The sequence below is a fragment of the Blennius ocellaris genome, assembly GCF_963422515.1.
Source record: "Blennius ocellaris genome assembly, chromosome: 11".
NCBI classification, from domain to species: domain Eukaryota; kingdom Metazoa; phylum Chordata; class Actinopteri; order Blenniiformes; family Blenniidae; genus Blennius; species Blennius ocellaris.
Genome location: NC_137660.1, coordinates 19,966,392 through 19,984,726, shown reverse-complemented (window position 1 = coordinate 19,984,726; position 18,335 = coordinate 19,966,392). Strand labels below are relative to the sequence as shown.

The window sequence follows — 18,335 nt, the reverse complement described above, 5'->3', positions numbered from 1 at the left end:
TGAAATATAATGTATACCTCTCTGCATTAAGGATGCTAATTCTGTAGAGCAGGTCGTCACCAAACACTTCCTTCGTTTTGTTGATGACGGCATAAAGCTTCAATACTGGAAACCACTGGCTGGCGTGTGAAATTATATAGGTGGAGGAAAAAACCCACAATAAAAAAAAATAAGTGAAACTTTTGTTAGCATTTCAAAAGTGTAAATCATAGCTTAAAATAAGAATTGACACAATGTGTTCCTCATGCGCAGAAGCTTATTTGTCATTGTAAAACACCTTTTTTTCCAGAATAACGAGCAAACGTGATGCAGGCTGCTTCACCAGTGTGCATGTACTGCATATGTGGATATATGTATCCAACTCACACTAACAGGATGAGTTATTGCTGAGATAATTGTCTCCATAGTGAGTGCTGATCGCCCACATGCATGGCTGATACACAGCAGGTGGGAGGTGAACATACTGTACAAACACTTACACGCTACACTTTGCACTGAAATCTCCACCATGGCTCAGAAATGGTCCGGCAGCACATCTGAAATATGCAAACCAAGGTCAACCACTGCAGGAATTTCACTTATTCTGTTTTCAAATGTGAATTTATGTAGGGCAGATGTCAGAAAACAATTGAATGCATCACGAGGATTGTATGCCAGAACATAAAACGCTGACATTTTAAAGGGAAATTCCAAATTTTGACATCAAATTGCGTTAATTACAGATAGTAAAATTGTACACTGGTGTTAAAATATATGCGTTTCTTTCCTTTTCGCATAAACCTAGCCTGGTAGTACTACTTGCACTGAGTTTGAATGTTCCCCTTTTCACTTTATACTAGTGTAAACAGCTATCACAACTAAATTTACACAAGACATTCACATTGTCGGCACAAACTAAAGCCAACAATCTGTCACCTTTGAAAAGTATGGAATTAACTCACCACATTGTGAGTGGTAAATGGTCGTCTTTATTTTCTTTTTTTGGGGGGGAACATGTTTGAAAGTGTTGAAGGGTGGCTCGTCGCACCCTACACCTGCTGCAGCACCACCTTCCCATGACAAAGTGTAAAATTATTTAGTCTGGTGATGGTGGAAGAAATGTTTTTATAAAGACTGGATGTCACATGGTGACAAGCTGCTGCTCAACTCGCCAGTGGCACAACATCTGGTGTCGGCCTCAAACTTGAAATCAGCCAGGAGAGGAGAGGAGAGGAGAGGAGAGGAGAGGAGAGGAGAGGAGGGGAGGGGCTTTCCTAAAAATGTCATGTGCTATCAAACTTTTGGCCCAGGGTCCACAAGAGAATTCAATCTGACCTTGCAAAGACTGTAGATATCAAAGAAGGTGCATTGTTCGCCATAAACGTAACAACCTTTCTCAACTTGTCCACTGGGGGTCACACTTTCAGTCATGACACCAATACCGAGAACCACATCCTGTGTATGGGGAATTTATCAACATTATTCTGAAGCAAACATTTTGGATTGATTGGTCTTTCTTTTAAGAAGTCTCTCAAATATCTATCTAAAATACTAAAGCTTTAGATTAAATGACAATGATGTTCACTTTGGAACTGGACATGGATTTAGCATCTTCTCCAATAAAAGTTCCTCCATGCAGGAAAAAACAATAAGAGAACATGGTTTATTAAAGTCACAATTTATAATACTATCTTTAATTTAAAACTTTTGAAAATAAGCTAATAAAAGAAAACAGCCGTTGTAATTCCATTGGTGTAATGTTGTGCTGTAGTTACGGGGACAGATTGAATATCAAATATATTGTAAACTGAAATATTTTGGTAATTACTAAGAATTTCATAAGAGATGAAAAACTGGAAAGGACAACGACTCACTACTGCCATCTAATGCACACAACAAACAGTGCAGTATATTTACGAGTTCCAATTTATATTTTGATTCATGATTAATAATCAAATGATTGATTAAAAGACAGTGTACAGACCTTTTCATGATAAATGTATTAGAAAATGGTTCGATGCACCGCTGTGTACACAACCAGCTCCTTCCACAGATTCCCAGAGTCACATGAACACGACTCCAAAGAGTCAGCAGGACTGCAGAAACCTAAAACCGGAGCCGGGTTGGCAAAATAGTGGCGAGGGACCTGTACCAGCAAGGGTCGGACATAAGATGTGGGCTTGTAGGTTAAACACAAATTAAGCCCTGCAGCCCTCAAAGAGTCCGTCCTCGGCCGGAGGCAATGTTTCGGGTTGTTCAAGGCGACCGGAGAATAAAATCTTCTATTCTGGCTCGGACAAACGGCTCGGCCGTGCCAACTGTGGCTTCATCAGCAGCGTGTGAGCTGAGCCACTGTGAGCGGGGCCAAGCACCAACAGGCTGAAACTGCTGTGTTCAACAGTGCAAGATAAACACCCTATGATCCCCGTCTCTGGAGTGTGAGAGAGCACAAACATGCGTGCATGTGTGCCCCCCACCCCACTACCAAAAAAAAAGTGTTAACTATAGCGTGTGTGTGTACCAATCTGAGAGCTAACAGAGCAACTGCTTCCACAACGGGCTGCCAAAACACAGAAGACAGCTAATTAAAGATGGCATTCATTTTTACCCCGTACTTGCTCGCATGCCTGGGCGCAGCCAAATGTCAAGACAGCCTCTCAGTTATGGTCAGAGGGAGAAAACATGGATGTTACTCCCGCAGTAATGAATGCGGCGCTGATATTTTAATACCCGAACAGACCTTCAGACAATCGTTACAAAGCAGCGTGACTATAATGGATGAACATAGGCGGTAACTGGAAAAAAAAATACATCGATGGAGAAAAAAAATAAAAAAATAAATACATTGGCGGCTAATAACATGCAGGAGAAACAAATGAGCACACTTCCGGGAAACCACATTATTTCCACCTCAAATCAATATTGAACAATTGACACAACCCATTAGCTTGCTTCGGGACATGGTAAAGTTTTGCGGCTTGGGAAATGAAGTTAGCTGGATGTTACAATGTCTCACCAGACTATAAACCAGGCACTTTAGCCGTTTCAAAAGTTGTTGCTCGAGAGCGCAAGATTCTATCAGCGAATTCCAATGAAGAGTGAAAGCACTGTGGTCTATCAGTCATTCAGCCTCAATCCTCCGTCCCTCCTCTGACTGCAGTTTGCACTTGTGAAGACTGTATGTGACTCACTAGTGGTCAGCGTGCGACAGTAAAGTGTTCAAGCATATCTGCCATCTTTCTACAGCATAGCACGGGTGGCCAATTAATTTTCCGGAGGGGACACGTGGAAAAAAAAATCAGATTACTGTGTAAAGCCAGGCAATCAGTTGAACTCAGTTCTGTTACATGTGAAATCTCTTCATGAAAGGCAGTGTCACATGGTGTAAATGGGCTCCTGTTTCTGCTCTGAACCCGTCAAGTTTTTGTATAGGAGCATGCACTTTCACCTCAGACTTCAAAATTGACATAATTAGATACCAATACCTTGTCAAAACTCTAAATTCTGTATCACTATTCTTTTCTTTTTGTTTGTTGGGATGACAATTGTCAGCACGATTTTCCAATTTTCACATCTCAAAATAATTTGATTGTGATTTAATACTGATTAATCGTGCAGCCTCAGTTTTAGTACGTATCTTTGACCCTGTTAACATGAAGTTGGAGCCAGTGCTTCTAAACCACACTGCTGGTATTCGGGGGGCTGTCTCGATCAGTGCCGTGGCGTGATACGTTTCCAGCGACGGGGTCGTGACCTGCCGCGGGCTGCATCACATTGAGTCGCCTTCAATTTTGAGAGCTCCAAGTTCTTTCGTCCCCATCCTTCCATCGGGCTCTCTTCACTTCCTCCGAGTCTTACGCGTGGCACGTCTTTCCGCTGGCTCCCTGAGAAATCAGCTGCCGACACCCAAAAATCGATGGGCGGACGAAAAACGGGGAACAAATCAAGCGCGAGACTCCCGAGTACTTGACCCCCCTCGTCGGGAACTTGTAATGAAGCCACGAACAAACACGCGCACTATCGTATTTCCATTTTCTGCCAGAGCTGTGCTCTTTCAAAAGGGAGACGTCTGCGCACCTGCCTTTTACATGCTGCGAGGAAGATGCTGCTGGAAGCAATAATGTCATGTTGCATCTCATTGCTGCGCTGCACACCGCCAGCACAGCAGATTCAGCAACTGGAGAGTTGTTGTAAAATTGCACCCAAAAAAAAAAAAAAGAAAAAAGTCTTATCAGATTAATATTTGAGGTCAATTCTGATTAATGCTGCAGAGGGCAGCGTGAGTTGGTCCTGTGCTGTGTACAGTACAAATACAAACCAACACTTTTAAGAGTGTGACGAGAAGCCACTTTGTAAGGCAGCATTGGATAAGATTCATTTGTACCTCGGTTGAGGCCGACTCGCACCTGAATGCTTTTAAACAGGTTTAACGACATCGGTGTTTACAGGCTCACTGTTTAAAGGGTCTTATTTGCTTTCTTGTTTACAGTTTGGATTGTGAGAGATCTCGAGAGACTTATTCCAATCCCACTCTGCTCCGATGATAAAAAAATTTAAAAAAAAAAAATAAGGAGACAAATTCCCTCTTTAAACATTTCATATGTGTATAAGGTGTCGATTATTGCAGCTCTTAATGACTCTGGTTTTCACCGGAGCCGCACTCAAAAAGAGTTGAGGATGTATGTGATGCAGCAAAAAAACAAAACAGAATTACAACTCACCGTCACAACTGTGTGTTTTCCTGCATTATCTGTGGCTCTGATCGCTTAAAAGACAGAAAGCAGACTGCACATCCAGACCAGCGGTCACACAACGAGCAGTAACTCAATTTAACAAAGCAACCGATAACGCCGGGGTCCGACCTTATAGGTCGAGGCAGGTGTGTGGTTCCAGCAGAGCCGCAGACACAGCTCAGCTGTGAGTGCAGCGTGCGCCCAAACAATGAGCTGGATGCTGAGAGGCACGGAGCAGATCGTCACCCCTTAAAATGTCAGTTCCTTCAGTCGTCCCTCTGCAGCCACCAAACACCCCCCCCCCCCCCCCCTCCCCCCAGACTCGTCCCCTTTTCCACAGACTGTCACAAGCAGACAGCAGTGGCTAGACACTGAGGCCTTTCCCAAGCAGAAGGTTCTCGATTCAGAGTAGAACAAAAAATTCTATGGCTGTTGATAGAATTGATACATTAAAAAAAAAAAAAACTATTGTATATATATATATATATATATATCTGGGGTCTATGAGACACTTGGTGAATGGATGATTGACATAGAAGCCAAAGTTGGGAATGTGCAGAGGAGGGCAAAAGAGAACTGCGAGCTGATTCTGATGAATCTTTAGCCTTTCTTCTGATCCCACGTAAGAGAAAGGGACTCACTCGCTGAAGCCAGCTGGTGTGTCCTATTTGTGTTTGTGCTGAGAGAGAGTGTCCTCAGTGTGCGACACACAGATGTTTGTGTACGTTGTCACTGTTTGCCAACGCAGACTTTATACCAGTAAATCGTGATAACGAGGAAGCACTGGTTTAGGGAGGAATGTATGGACAGGACATAATCCTCTAATTGTAACGATGATTTTCGAACTCATTTCCATCCATAAAACCTCGATACTACTTTATCCCGGGGCCCGAGAGAGCGAGAGAGAGAGAGAGAGAGAGAGAGAGAAATATAACAAATTGAATCTGGAAAGCAATCATGCCTCATTTTTTCCCCGCAAAACTTTTTCTTTTAAATGTTTGCAAATTCATTAGAAACTTCAAAAATGAAGAAATCATATATACATGAATATTTATGGATGCACTGTACATATGATTCAGTGCTTACCCCATTTCCAGCATGATTATTTCAATATAATTTGCCTTTATGGACTCCAATGATCTGAAGGATTGTTGTGAAATTAATAAAGATGTTTCATCTGACAACGTGCTTCAGCTGGCAGGCAGCCGCCATTGTCCCACGACACACAAATAGGAATAATGACATCTTCCCTGTAATAAGAGAAGAAACACTAGTGGAAAATGTTTTGACACCTGTTATATCCCAGTCTGCATCTCACAATACCAGTATTGTACTGCGTATCACCGGTTGAGGAACGACTGTGTGGGTGGGTGGGTGCGTGCATGACTCTGTATGAACACTCAAGTAGGTGGAGAGAGCAATATCACATAACCTTATTCTTAATTTAGTATCGAAGAAAAAATGCTTTACAACCTGCAGACCTACAGGTTCCCGAATAAACAACACTTGCAGGGTGCACAAACGATGATACACAAATGATGACTTTGTAGGTTGGTAGAGTAACTTAATTATCTTCATGACTTTTGCAAATTGTCAACGTTTTATTGTAGCTGCTGTTTGGGGTAATGCATATTTTTTTTGTGTAAAAATGTGGAAAAGAGAAAGAAATAGTAATAGTAATAGAAAGAGTAATTGATGGGTTCATTTATTTCTAAACAGAGAGAGAAGCCTATTCTCTCTGTGTTTCAGTTTGATGTCTGTTATTTGGGTATACACTACTTATTTAAATGAGATCATAACAGAATCTGATTAAAACCATAACTATATTACACATGAACCCAGCATATGAGGCTAAACTTCCTTCTTCCCCGATATTATTAATAGTTTAAAAGTTATTTTGTATAGCGGCACCTGTATAACTTAAATCAACACTACAAACTAAGGCATTCTTCGCCACACCTAATGTTTAATGCCAGTCCCTTGCTGAGCTTCTCAACACATGAAAATGTTCCCTTCACAGTGCACATTATTGGGCATCGCTTCACTGAGTTATATGGCAATTATTATTGCTATTATTACTATTGGAATGCAAGGAATTATTTTATTTTATTCTATTCTATTGCGCTATTCTGCATTTTTGATAGCCTAAACATGCCTAATCACACAAATAGACCTCAGGATCTGTAGAATTGTGTTGAAATATTGATTGATAGTGACGCATACCATCGAGATAATAAAATATACTTCAATCAAAATATCTAAAGCTCCTTGTTGTTTATGTCTATGTATCTTGAGATGTAACATCGATATAAAAAAAACAACAACAAAATAATCATTTGTGCATTAAAATGCCCAAACCTGAAGACCTGAATACACATGATTGAAATTGGACCACAGTCAGTGTATCCTCATCAGGGATGATAGAGTGATGCCCTGATGATTCTCAAAGAAAAATAATCCAAAACACTCAACAGTCACACTGGAATCCAAATGATGGTGTGTTGTAATAACACATTGTTAAGAGCAGGACAGAACCCAGAGCTCACTCATGTGTTTTGTAAACAGATCACAAACGGGCTACAACTCAACAAGAGCAGGAAGCATAGTCCACTACAGTCAAAGTAACAACGAGCTGCCAAGAAAGAGCTCATGATCAATGCAGCAAACAAGTTCATATACTCCTAAAATGCAGCTGCTCTTGCGACCTGGGCAGAATCAACAATTATGAGAAGCTGTGTGATAAATTTAGATACTGTGAAGCTACTGTACCAAAGAGTTACAGGATGATAAATAAGCAGAAAACTCTGATTATGCTTGTGGGACATTTAGGAACCGAAGGTCTGCAGGAGATCTTTCAGGTAAACCTTTAACGTTGGAATTGGAACGAGAGATCTTAGACTGAGTAACTTGCTCTGATGCGTGTTCTCAAACTGACACCCACAGAGAGAGCCGTCAGTGGGTGGGGGTGTGCTGCAGAGGAAAGATGTGTCATACATCAGTAACCGCTATTTGATTATTAATATTGCAATGTGAAGGATGAATGCCAACAAAATAATATCCCACTTTCATAGTGGAACAAGTTTTCCGTCACAAATGCATTTCAGCATTTCGGCAATGACGGAGACGTTTCGTTAAGGTAATCCACCGATCTGATGGGAACTGGAAAGTAAATACACTGCTTTTTTTATTAATAGATCATTTTTTTACTTTTCGACTTTCATACACCCATTTACACACACATTCACACACTGAGGCCAACAGGAGTACTGTGCAAAGCCCTTGCCTGGCTGCTGTGAGAAACTTGAGGTTTCCTATGATTAATGATTTATTTCAAAGGACATTTTGAAAAGCGGCATAAGACCAAGCAAAATAGTGACGTAACTCTCTCAATCAAAGGTGTCTTCGGGTACCTTAAACACGCAAATTACAAGTATTTTGAAAATTACTTTCAACCTTATAACCCCAATTCCAAAGAAGGTTCGGACGATATGCAAAAATCAAATTCAATCATTGGCAAATTTCACAAAGCTGTATTTCATTCAGAGGAACAAAGGAGTCAGACAGAACACAAATGCATCGTTTCACTAATATTATAAGGTTGACATGAGGAAGAGCAAAAACAGAAAGGAAAAATATCAAAATATAAACAAGCATTGGTCAATGTATAGATTAACACAATAACTGTAGATATGAAGTATTCCATAATAGTTTAGATTAAATGGCTACAAGTCAGAGTAATGCTTTTCAAAAGCGTTATGCTTGAGAATAGGCTGCTATTCCATAAATATGATAAAAGCACTGAACCGTTCTTAACCATTATCTACAAACAAGTTACCACCTTTCTCGTCTTCATCATTGTAAACAGGCTTTATGGTTGGCAGTTTACTTCCATGTAATTCTTTTTAACGTTAAAGTTCATCATTCAAACAGCTGCTCAGTGTTTGTTGCTCTCCGGTAGGCCTGTTCAGGAATACAACTTTAAAACACTAAAATGTCCCTGAGGAGTACCTACACATGGCAGAAACAACTTGGAAACACAAACCAAACTCAATCCGGGGGTGTTCTTATGTGAAATAGTTGTATCCACCACAATGCAGCCCCCCCCCCCCCCCCCCCCCCCCAAAAAAAAACCTAAAAAAAATAAAATAAAAAGATGGTTTTTCAGGTTTCACAATGACTTTAAACTTCCTGTAAACTTCAGGGTCTGCGACTCTAACTTAAGACAAAGCCGGCCTAAATGAAAGTGGATGAAAGCGCTAACACCCATTGAGGCGTCATCATTTATTCTCATTAGGCATAATCAAACAAAGCAATAAATGTTAAGTGAACCCGCCTACACAACAGGAAACCTCACATGAGGTCTGGACCAAACAGGTGAGTGATTGTTTAAAGAAAAACGGGAATCAGAAGGTGGTGGGTGGAAAAGGGCTTCAGGGTGACTGACCGAAGCAGACCAACCGCCACATGTTCTCGTCAAACTGATGTCTCATTAGCGGCATTAGCAGCACAGCCACATGAACACAAGATGCCTATAAAAACCTAACGTGTTCCTGAACCCTGTTGAGTCATTTCATCTCTCTGCTTCTTCGTTTTAGTCAGACGGGACACAACAATGACGGGGGTGATATCAAAACATGCAGAATAAGGAGCAAATTAGCTCTGCGACGTTTCCTAAATGGGATTTTTTTGCTGGGGTTTTTTTTTTTCATGTAAACATTTGATATCGCACACTGCATCTTCCGGAATTAAGATGAGAGCTGGGGCAGCGGCAGTGACAGACAGAAAGGCGTTTGTTTTCTCCACTTAACAAAATGAGTGACGGAGGAAGCAAGCTGTAAAACAGCGCAGCTCCAACCGTCTTCTCAAGGCTGAGCCTAAACCCCCGTTTCCCTTTTTAATCTCTCCATCAAGGAAAATAAACGGGGGTGACAAAATGGAGATGCACAGAGTTTCCAACAAATGCACCTGGGTTTTGCAGAGAGAAAGAGGCCTGACCTATTTTTTTTTATTATTTTTTTTTCTGAATGAATGAAAATGACCTACACTGTGGGGCCTGCATGAATCTAAATCGAGTCGCCGAGGGTGTCCTGTGCAACACGGTTCTGTTTGATTTCCAAACTGCTCCCTTGCCGATCGGAGGCGGGACAGGGGACGGCCGTGCCCGCCAGGGCCCTCGCCGGGGCCAACGTTTGGACAGGCGGACGTCCTCGGGAGCCAGCCCCGCTCTCAGACTGTGCTCCGGACAAAGTGAGGCACCACAATGCAGTCAGGTGCGGGACGCCTCTAGGCTGACGTCCAGGTTGTCTTCCTGCCAAAACACAAAGCATCCTGGCCCCCGGTGCCGCCTGTCACATCTGGATGAAGACGAGGACAAATGTCTCTCTTTCTTTCAAGTTCTACCCCCGAACATCGAGCGGAGGTGAAGCCCATTTAACAGGGATAAAACGTGGTCTGTGTTTTTTTTTTTTTTGGTGAATTGGTTACGTGAACAACAACTGTAATGTGCTGACTTTCAGACGAGTCTCTGTAGGAAGCGAGTGAAAAAGACGGATGGATGAGAGGATAACTGATGGAAAGCCATCTGCATTTGATAATAAAGGCCATATTTACACTGAAGACATCTGATTCAGAATAACAATGTGCGAGTATAACCTCACGTCATCATCTGGCGCTCACCATATTTGCTCAAATTAAGATTCCCTTGCTTTAATAATTGAAAAACTCAACATGGCCTGACCTGAGGCTTTCAAACTCTTTTATTGAGACCCTGAAGCTTCTGCTGGTGCATTCAGACTACGGTTACGGGATACGTGTACTTCCTCGGCGATTCAGCCGTTCGAAGCAAACTGATATGAAAGACAAGCTTGGGCCCTGCAAGGAAACACTGGCAAATCTAGCTTTGCTCCAAATAAATCCATAAATCACAGTTTAACAGTTTGTGCAGTCAGCATGTTACAGCACTTCTGCATTTAAAGCCATTAGTTAAGCACTAAAAAAACAGAATACTGCTCTGAGGATTTATTGCAGCTTTATGGCACAAGGCTTAGATCTTTATATGTCTGTGTTTACCAGGTAGGGTTCATATTTCTGTCCACACACAGATGTAACCGTAGGTTTGCCCGAAGAGAGAAAAGTGAGCCAAAATGTAGCTATCCGGCTTCAAAAGGCTGGCGTACACTGATTGTATGACAGTGTAGTGACTCCACACCGCTCTCTATTTTGATGTATGAGGAGCCCCTCGACCGGCCCGGCTCTCTCTCCGTGGCCTCTAGCTGACCTCCCTCTGCCTGCAGACAGAACACTTCATGTCGCTCCCCCACCTGTAGCCATGCCTGAAGAACAGGGTCCACTTCAAAGCCATGCAGTGATTGGGCCATAATGACCATGGGCTCTTGACTCATTTGAGCTCCTCTGAGGACGAAGCTTTGGCTGGGAGTGGGGGGGGGGGGCATTCATGAAGACATGCCAACAGGGGGATTTCAAAATCCCTCTGTGTTTTTGCTTTTAATCACTGAACTTAATATTGAACGATACCTGTGGAAGGAAACTCGCTGAACTCGGAGGTGCATCCCATGAATCCCAGATGTTATATTAATAAACACAACAGATCTCTTCTGACGGGACTTTGCCCCGTTCAGGGTAGTTTTGAAGAAGGCGGCGCAACAACTGGAGCAGATGTTTGCAGAGGGTTGTCATTTCAAATCAGTGGTGGAGCGGTTTGATAAAGCGGCCCTGCCTGGGTGACATGAAAGCCCAACTGGGTTCAACAACAACCGTCATCTCTGCTCTGCTTCTCTGTAGCTAAATGCCAGTGACAGGAACAGAATTCACTGTGGTAACTGATCAGGTGCCAAGCGCCCTCTCCCCGGTGCCCTGCTGCACTGAAGCCCTCTGTGGAGCTGGCATGGCCTGGCCTGGCATTGGCCTGGCATGGCCTGGCATCGGCCTGGCAGCCACGGGCCTTGCTTTGTTGCTCGGGACCGACGATACCCTCTGCCTCCAAGTCACACTCCTGTACGGCCAGTCGCAAGGTAGATAGTTGTCTGGATAAGTTGTGAAGGTGATAAAAAAATATAAATACAAAAATTATCAGTGATCTGATGTAAGGGAGAAGAGGGAAGCCATGGTGGAGTTTATCACACTGATGTTGTACTTTGCTGGGATATAAGCTGGTATTAATGATAGATTAGAGGTTTTATTATGTAGGTCTTTGTCAGGGGACATGAATGTGGTTTAAAAATACCATAGCAACCAATCAGTGGCCTCACTATCTGTACCGGCAGGCTGGATACTGTGAACCAGGCCAACAATTAAAGAAAGCTACTGGCAGCTTGAATGAGACCAGACAGCCTTGTCTGCAGTTAATGTGAGGCTTTCCTGGGCTTCAGGATGCATGGCCACAAGTGAGCCTGTTGTGATTTAGTAAATGAGACATGTCGCTGTTATGTATCCCATCATCATCTGCACGTAAAGCCCCTCGGACACAATCTTGGTGGCTGTTATTCAAAAATATCACAGCATCCAAAAAGCTCGTGAGCTATTTTCCTTGCAGAATGCTATCATCACATGAAGACAGTCTCAAATGTGGGCTACATTTGCTACTGTATGTCCCCCACATCACAAAAAGGTCTGTGACTAAGCACACACATCCATGTTTCACTGTTATTTTTTTTTTTTTACTCCAAGAGAACCGGCTGCTGTTTCAGCCCAAACCGTCGATGTGGTTTGTTGCTGTCGGTGTGTCTGTCCTCGACCTGGAACAAAAGCGATCCGCACGGAGCCTGAAGTTGGAGGCATCGAGGGCACGTACTCGGGTAAAGGCAGGTGCACCTGTCTGCAGAGCGAGGCAGCCTTTTGTGTTCACTACCTACATGAGCCATGAATCGCCCTGTCGCGCCGTGTGTGTGTGTGTGTGTTTGTGTATGTGTGTGTGGTGGGGAGGGAGTAGGGGGTAGGGGGTGGGGGGTGGGGGGGGGGGAGGCAAACAAACAAGTAAATAAATAAAAAAATAAAAAAATAATAAAATCAGGTGTCTGTGTCTTACCGTGCTGTGTTCAGTCATTGCTCCCCATCGTAACGCTGTCGGTCCAGACCTCTGACGAGCAGCTTATTCCTCTCGGGCTGCCTCGCTCTCTCTCCCTCTCTCCCTCGCTCATCCCCATGTCATGTTTCTCCGCTGCAGCAGAACCAGGCCACGCCCCCTCCGCCAGCCGCGTCACGTCGCGCGGTGACGCGCGTCCACCCCCCCCCCCCCCCCCCCCACCTGCACGTCCCGCAAGCCGCCGCCAGAGGCCGCTGTGCGCGAGCAAGAACAACGCCGTCCGAGGTTTGTTCAAAATGCTGAGGACCAAAACTAAAATCTATTAAAAAAAAAATCAATCTATCGATCAAGAATATGAATCAGAAGCGGAAACAATGAATTACAAGTATTCACACGTGACTGTAACTAAATAGCTTGAATAACTTCTGCAATATTTTGAACCTGCTTGTCGGAGTTGGATTAGACTTTTTTCTTTTTTTTTATCTCACAACGGGGCATATCACTTGTTACAGCAGTGAAAACAGGAGAAAAAAAGAGAATACTTTATTCAGGAAAAGATAACCACTCTACTATATATAAAAAAGAAACTAAACAATATAGAATACAGCTGAGTTTTATACAAATGAGTGCAAAAATATTTGCATCAGCAGGTATGGAGGTAAAGGCGCTGCAAGTATTTCACAGTTATATTAATCACTTAACGGTAAATGAATATAAAAAATATAGCACATGATACAGGTTGGTGTGAAAAGCAATATCTGTAAATAAATACGTATATGGTAATTGGAGGCTATGCATGAGGTATCAGTGAGTATTGCATATTATAAAACAGATTTTTGTCTGTGAGTTCTGAAAAAAGCTACATCCTTCCCAGTGGGAAACTCTGCAGTTTGTTAACAAACATGCATGTTTTGAAAGTGGAAGAAGGCCCTTTCCCACCACATGAAGGCATCCTTATCTTCTTTAGCTCCTGTAAATATTAGATGCTAAATACTGTTTATTTTTTTGTTTATTGTTAATATTTAATGTTACACATTCCTTCCGAAGTCAAATTCTTAAAATGTTAAACATATCTGGCAATAAAACTGATTCTAATTCTGATTCTGATCATTGCAGCACAACACATGGACATCGAAGGAATTACACCACCATTGATGTTATTTTTAATAGTTTCATATTAGATAATATTACATTCTGTACTTTTAAATATAATGTCATTTTTTTGGACTCTATCTATCTATCTATCTATCTATCTATCTATCTATCTATCTATCTATCTATCTATCTATAACAAATAACTTATCTCCCTGTAACTAAGTGGTATGTTTGAGTTATAAAAACTACTGCCATGCTGACTGATGACAGAGATATGAGCTTGGATGCATTTTTTGTGAAACCTTTCCACACAACGCTACACTACACAACACTACACATTGACACCGAAGAGATGACATCAACACTGGTATTATTTGTCACTGTCTTTTTTCTGAAATATTCTTAATAATCTTCTTCTACCCAAGAGTGGCGTGAACAGACACAGCCCATTGTACAGACACAGAAACTGCCTGTTGTCAGTAGAGCTCAGCCAAGGGGCTTTTCGACCGGCTGCAATTCAGGACCAAGGCTGAGTTTGGGACATAATGCTTTTAATACAATGTTATTGGACCTCTGACATCTACGTGCAAATGTTGAAAACTGGTGTGATATGGGACCTTTAACTCCCACCAAAACCCGTGCAAGTGATGTTGAGTGAATTGAGTGGCTTGGTTGGGAGAGAGAAGGTTGACATCTGTCCACATGTTGAAGAGTCTTTAAGCAAGACATTGAACTGCAAACTGCTCCTTAAGGATGGACTGAGCACCTTGCATGGCAGGCGCCTCCAGTGGTGGGTGAATGTGTGTGTGAATGGGTGAATGTGATTACTTTAACAACGCACAGCAGCTTGGGGACTGCTCAAAAATGCTATGAATGAAACCCACCATCTATCTATCTATCTATCTATCTATCTATCTATCTATCTATCTATCTATCTATCTATCTATCTATCTATCTATCTATCTATCTATCTATCTATCTATCTATCTATCTATCTATCTATCTATCTATCTATCTATCTATCTATCTATCTATCTATCCATGTGACATCCACCCTGGGTGTTCTCCTGGATCATTTTCCAAACGCTCCCTGCGCTCTGCTCTCATTGTCCAGTGTTTCACTTGAGCGAACTGGTCCGACAAGTTATTTCTGGGCTGGTGTTGCGCGCCGCCGCACGGACACTGCGTCTCCGGAGACCCTGCTGGATGTCTGTCTGCAGTTGTTTTTGTGTTGTCGGTTTTTTTGGGGGGGGGTTTTGTCGGGTTTTTTTTTTTCTCCCCCTCCCTCCTCACTTTCGCTGAAAGTCCTCGGGCGCAGCCATGAGGTCCGTCGCCGCGTTTCTCACCCATCTCGTCCTCTGCGTCGGATTAATCGCAGGCAAACCGTCTTCGCTTTGTCCGAGCGGACAGTTTCTGCTCCAGAGTCAGTGCGTCCTGTGTCATCCCACCTGCTCGGAGTGCGACGGACACGAGCTGTTTGAATGCACTACCTGTGGAGTTTGTGAGTATCTCGTCCACTTCGCACGCTCCGATTGTCAAATTGATTAAATACCTGGCGTGCCTCATTAGGCTTGTTTGAAATTATGCATCATGTTTTTGTTTATTTTTCTTCCCCAAAGGACACAAAGTTTATCGGATAATTTAATGTTTCTCACAATTGATCAAATATGCAAAAAAAAAAATACAAAAATGCTTGTGACTTGTGAGTGAACCCCCTATTTTCGTTGTGTTTTGGCCTCGCAGACGCTAAATAATAACAAAAAAACATGTCCCAGATTCATTAATCCAACTCAGAGGGTGGCCTTTCCCCTCAAAACAACATTATTTAATGGTTACCAAAGCAAAGCTCTTTAAAGGCTTTGGTATTGTCCAGAAGCATTCTGCTCTGGTTTACCATTTACTCTTGTTAAACAGTGTGAGACTGGCTGCAGGACTTGCTGCTTTTTCTGTTAACAATACCATTGAAATAGGCTTGAAATGAAAGCTTGATCATTTTTCCTTCCCTGTTTTCACCCTGTAATCTGATCATGTCAGAATGGGCTCTTTGTTAATCACAAGAGGCAAAAAAAAGGTCCCCTTGGGCTAGAAGTGTTGCAGTTCACTGGGCTTAACGTGGGAGTCTCTGTATTTTCCTCACACACACCTTTATTTGCATTATTGCGACAGTCGTGACTCTGTATTAATGGATTCTTTTGTAGAGCACATCGCTATAGATTGCTTTGTGTTGTAGACTTGTGGTTTGTTGTCAGGTGATTCATTCTCTGTGTGATTTGTTGTTGAGACTCTGAGTCTAAGTCGAAGGGTAAAAAAAAAAAAAAAAAAAGGCAGCAGCAGTTTGCCGAACCCTCTCCTCCCCTGTCTCACACATCTTCTGTGCAATGTCGAGCAGATGAGACAATGCTGTAACTCGACTGCTGCCCGAGATGCCTTCGGTGCCACAGCTCGACGAAGTGCGTAGCAGGTGGCACGGCGTTAATCATCACTGCCATCACAAGACTCTGTGGCTGCCTATAGTCTTGACCTCACACTTCCCTCTGAATGCCCTTGTTTACATTACCTGGAGCATCATCAGCCAGGAAGTGACCTCCCATTGCAATCTGCTATTTGCTGTTAATTTGCTGAGCTGCAGCCATCAGTTCATTGGGATTTTTATGGCTTTCATTTTCTGTCAACATTTTCAGGGTTTTTTTTTTTTCTACTAGTAATGAAAAGCACGAATCCCATGCCCCAGAAATTGCCATTTGCCAGTGATTCACTCCGTAAGCCACATGACACCTCCAGCCTTTCAATCAGTTTGAATAGGCTCTGAACTTTCATACAGTTGATAAAGTGCCCCTCTCATCTCTCCTTTATGCCCGGTGCTGATTTTGTTTCTGTATTTATTATGAAGAATGTTCTTTTATAGAGAGTGGCTACCTTCATTATAAGGAAATAGAATTGATTCTGTAATAACAACTGTTCTTCTCCTCCCCCCCCAGATGAAGATGGACAGGAACGTTTCCTCCACCAAGGTCGTTGTCGGACACACTGCCCCCGGGGACTCTATCCTGACAGGGGTCACTATGCCTGTCTGCCCTGCATCGCCAATTGTGAACTCTGCACAGATGGCAACATATGTGCCAAATGTCGAGAACACTACAAACTCCAGAACGGGGTCTGCCAAACTGCATCGTGCGACATAGGTAATTGTCAAACTGAGCTTCTGTGTGGACTATAGCTCGAGACGAAGACACCCACTATCCTTGGTCTTTGTGTTTCAGGGCAGGTGCAGGACCTTGATACAGGAGAGTGCATTGACTGTGAAGTGGGCTGCAAAACATGTTCTACAGGTAAACCTGCCATCTGTGTCAGGTCCTCAGCGTCATGTTGTCGTCTCCCCACTGTACATCGATGAGAGTCGGTGCTGTATATTAAAACCCTGATGATTGTGGTGCACAATGCAGTTTGCCTCTCCCTATGAATTCTAATTAATCACCTTTTCTCCTTTGCACTCAGACGACTCAGATATCTGCAGCAGCTGTGTTGAAGGTTACTTTCTGTGAGTTTCTTTCTCGCTGCATCATTATCTTTTAATACATTTTTTGGCTACTGTTGTTTGGCTCATTCCATGCTACCGGAAATATTAAAATGCATTAGTTTAGATTCATTCGTCAACTTCAGACATTCCAAATATTTCAAACTCGTGACTAAAAACATTTCCAATTTCGCAAAGCCCAGGTTGACATATTTAAATTTCCAAATTAAAATGATCCACATATTATATGTAGAAATCAAAGAATTTTAGGAATTTGTTTCAGCCAGATAATTAAGTTTCAAGCTCTGTTTCATGCAGAAAATTGTCTCCTTATTGTAGTTTTTGGCATAAAGCAGACATGGTTTTGCATAATGTGATTTATTCATGCAATTTTTGTCTGTGGTTTTTAAAATTAAAATCATTAAACATGCAGTCAGGAAATAATTAACCTCAAAATGACCTTTGTAATTGTTTTTTTTTTTTTATAATTTTATTTTCATTGGCATAGCTTTGAGAAGATTGGACAAAATTAATATGCGGGATGAGGGACAATTTGTCACGTCGTTCCTTGTATTGTCCTGCAGAATTTGCTCAGTTATTCTTCAGGCTACAAGAAATTTCAGCTGAATTTCTGTTTACACCAGCTTATCACCTGGGCCCAGTGTGTAATGCAGGCTATGGAGCTAGAACAGACCACCAATTGTGCACTTCTCCCCCGAGTTTAGGCCTCCAGGTATTGTGTGAGTCAGGTTACCTTCCATTCTGAGTGCTACACTGTTACCTGAGCTTTGGTTTGAGCACAGAGGAGACTTAACAGAGTGTGTTTTTTGGTTATGCGTGTGAGAGAGAAGAGGAGAGGAGAAGAGTGAAAATATAAGTGGAACGCTTAGCGAGCAGCAGTTGTGTCTTATATAGGGTCCATCATCATCACTTCAGTGACTGCTCGTGTGAAGCACTGCAGAGAAGGGCGAAA

At 42.5% G+C, this 18,335-nt stretch overlaps 1 protein-coding gene across 1 annotated transcript in view; it reads right to left on the bottom strand.

Annotated features, from left to right (window-relative positions):
* The window catches only part of otud7a (OTU deubiquitinase 7A), a 40,956-nt gene extending 28,098 nt beyond the window's left edge, over positions 1 to 12,858 (bottom strand). Inside the window, exon 1 of the mRNA XM_080504879.1 lies at positions 12,757 to 12,858. The gene's annotated coding sequence lies outside the window, so the exon portion shown is untranslated. The remainder of the gene's footprint in view (positions 1 to 12,756) is intronic.
* Positions 12,859 to 18,335: the final 5,477 nt, after the last annotated feature.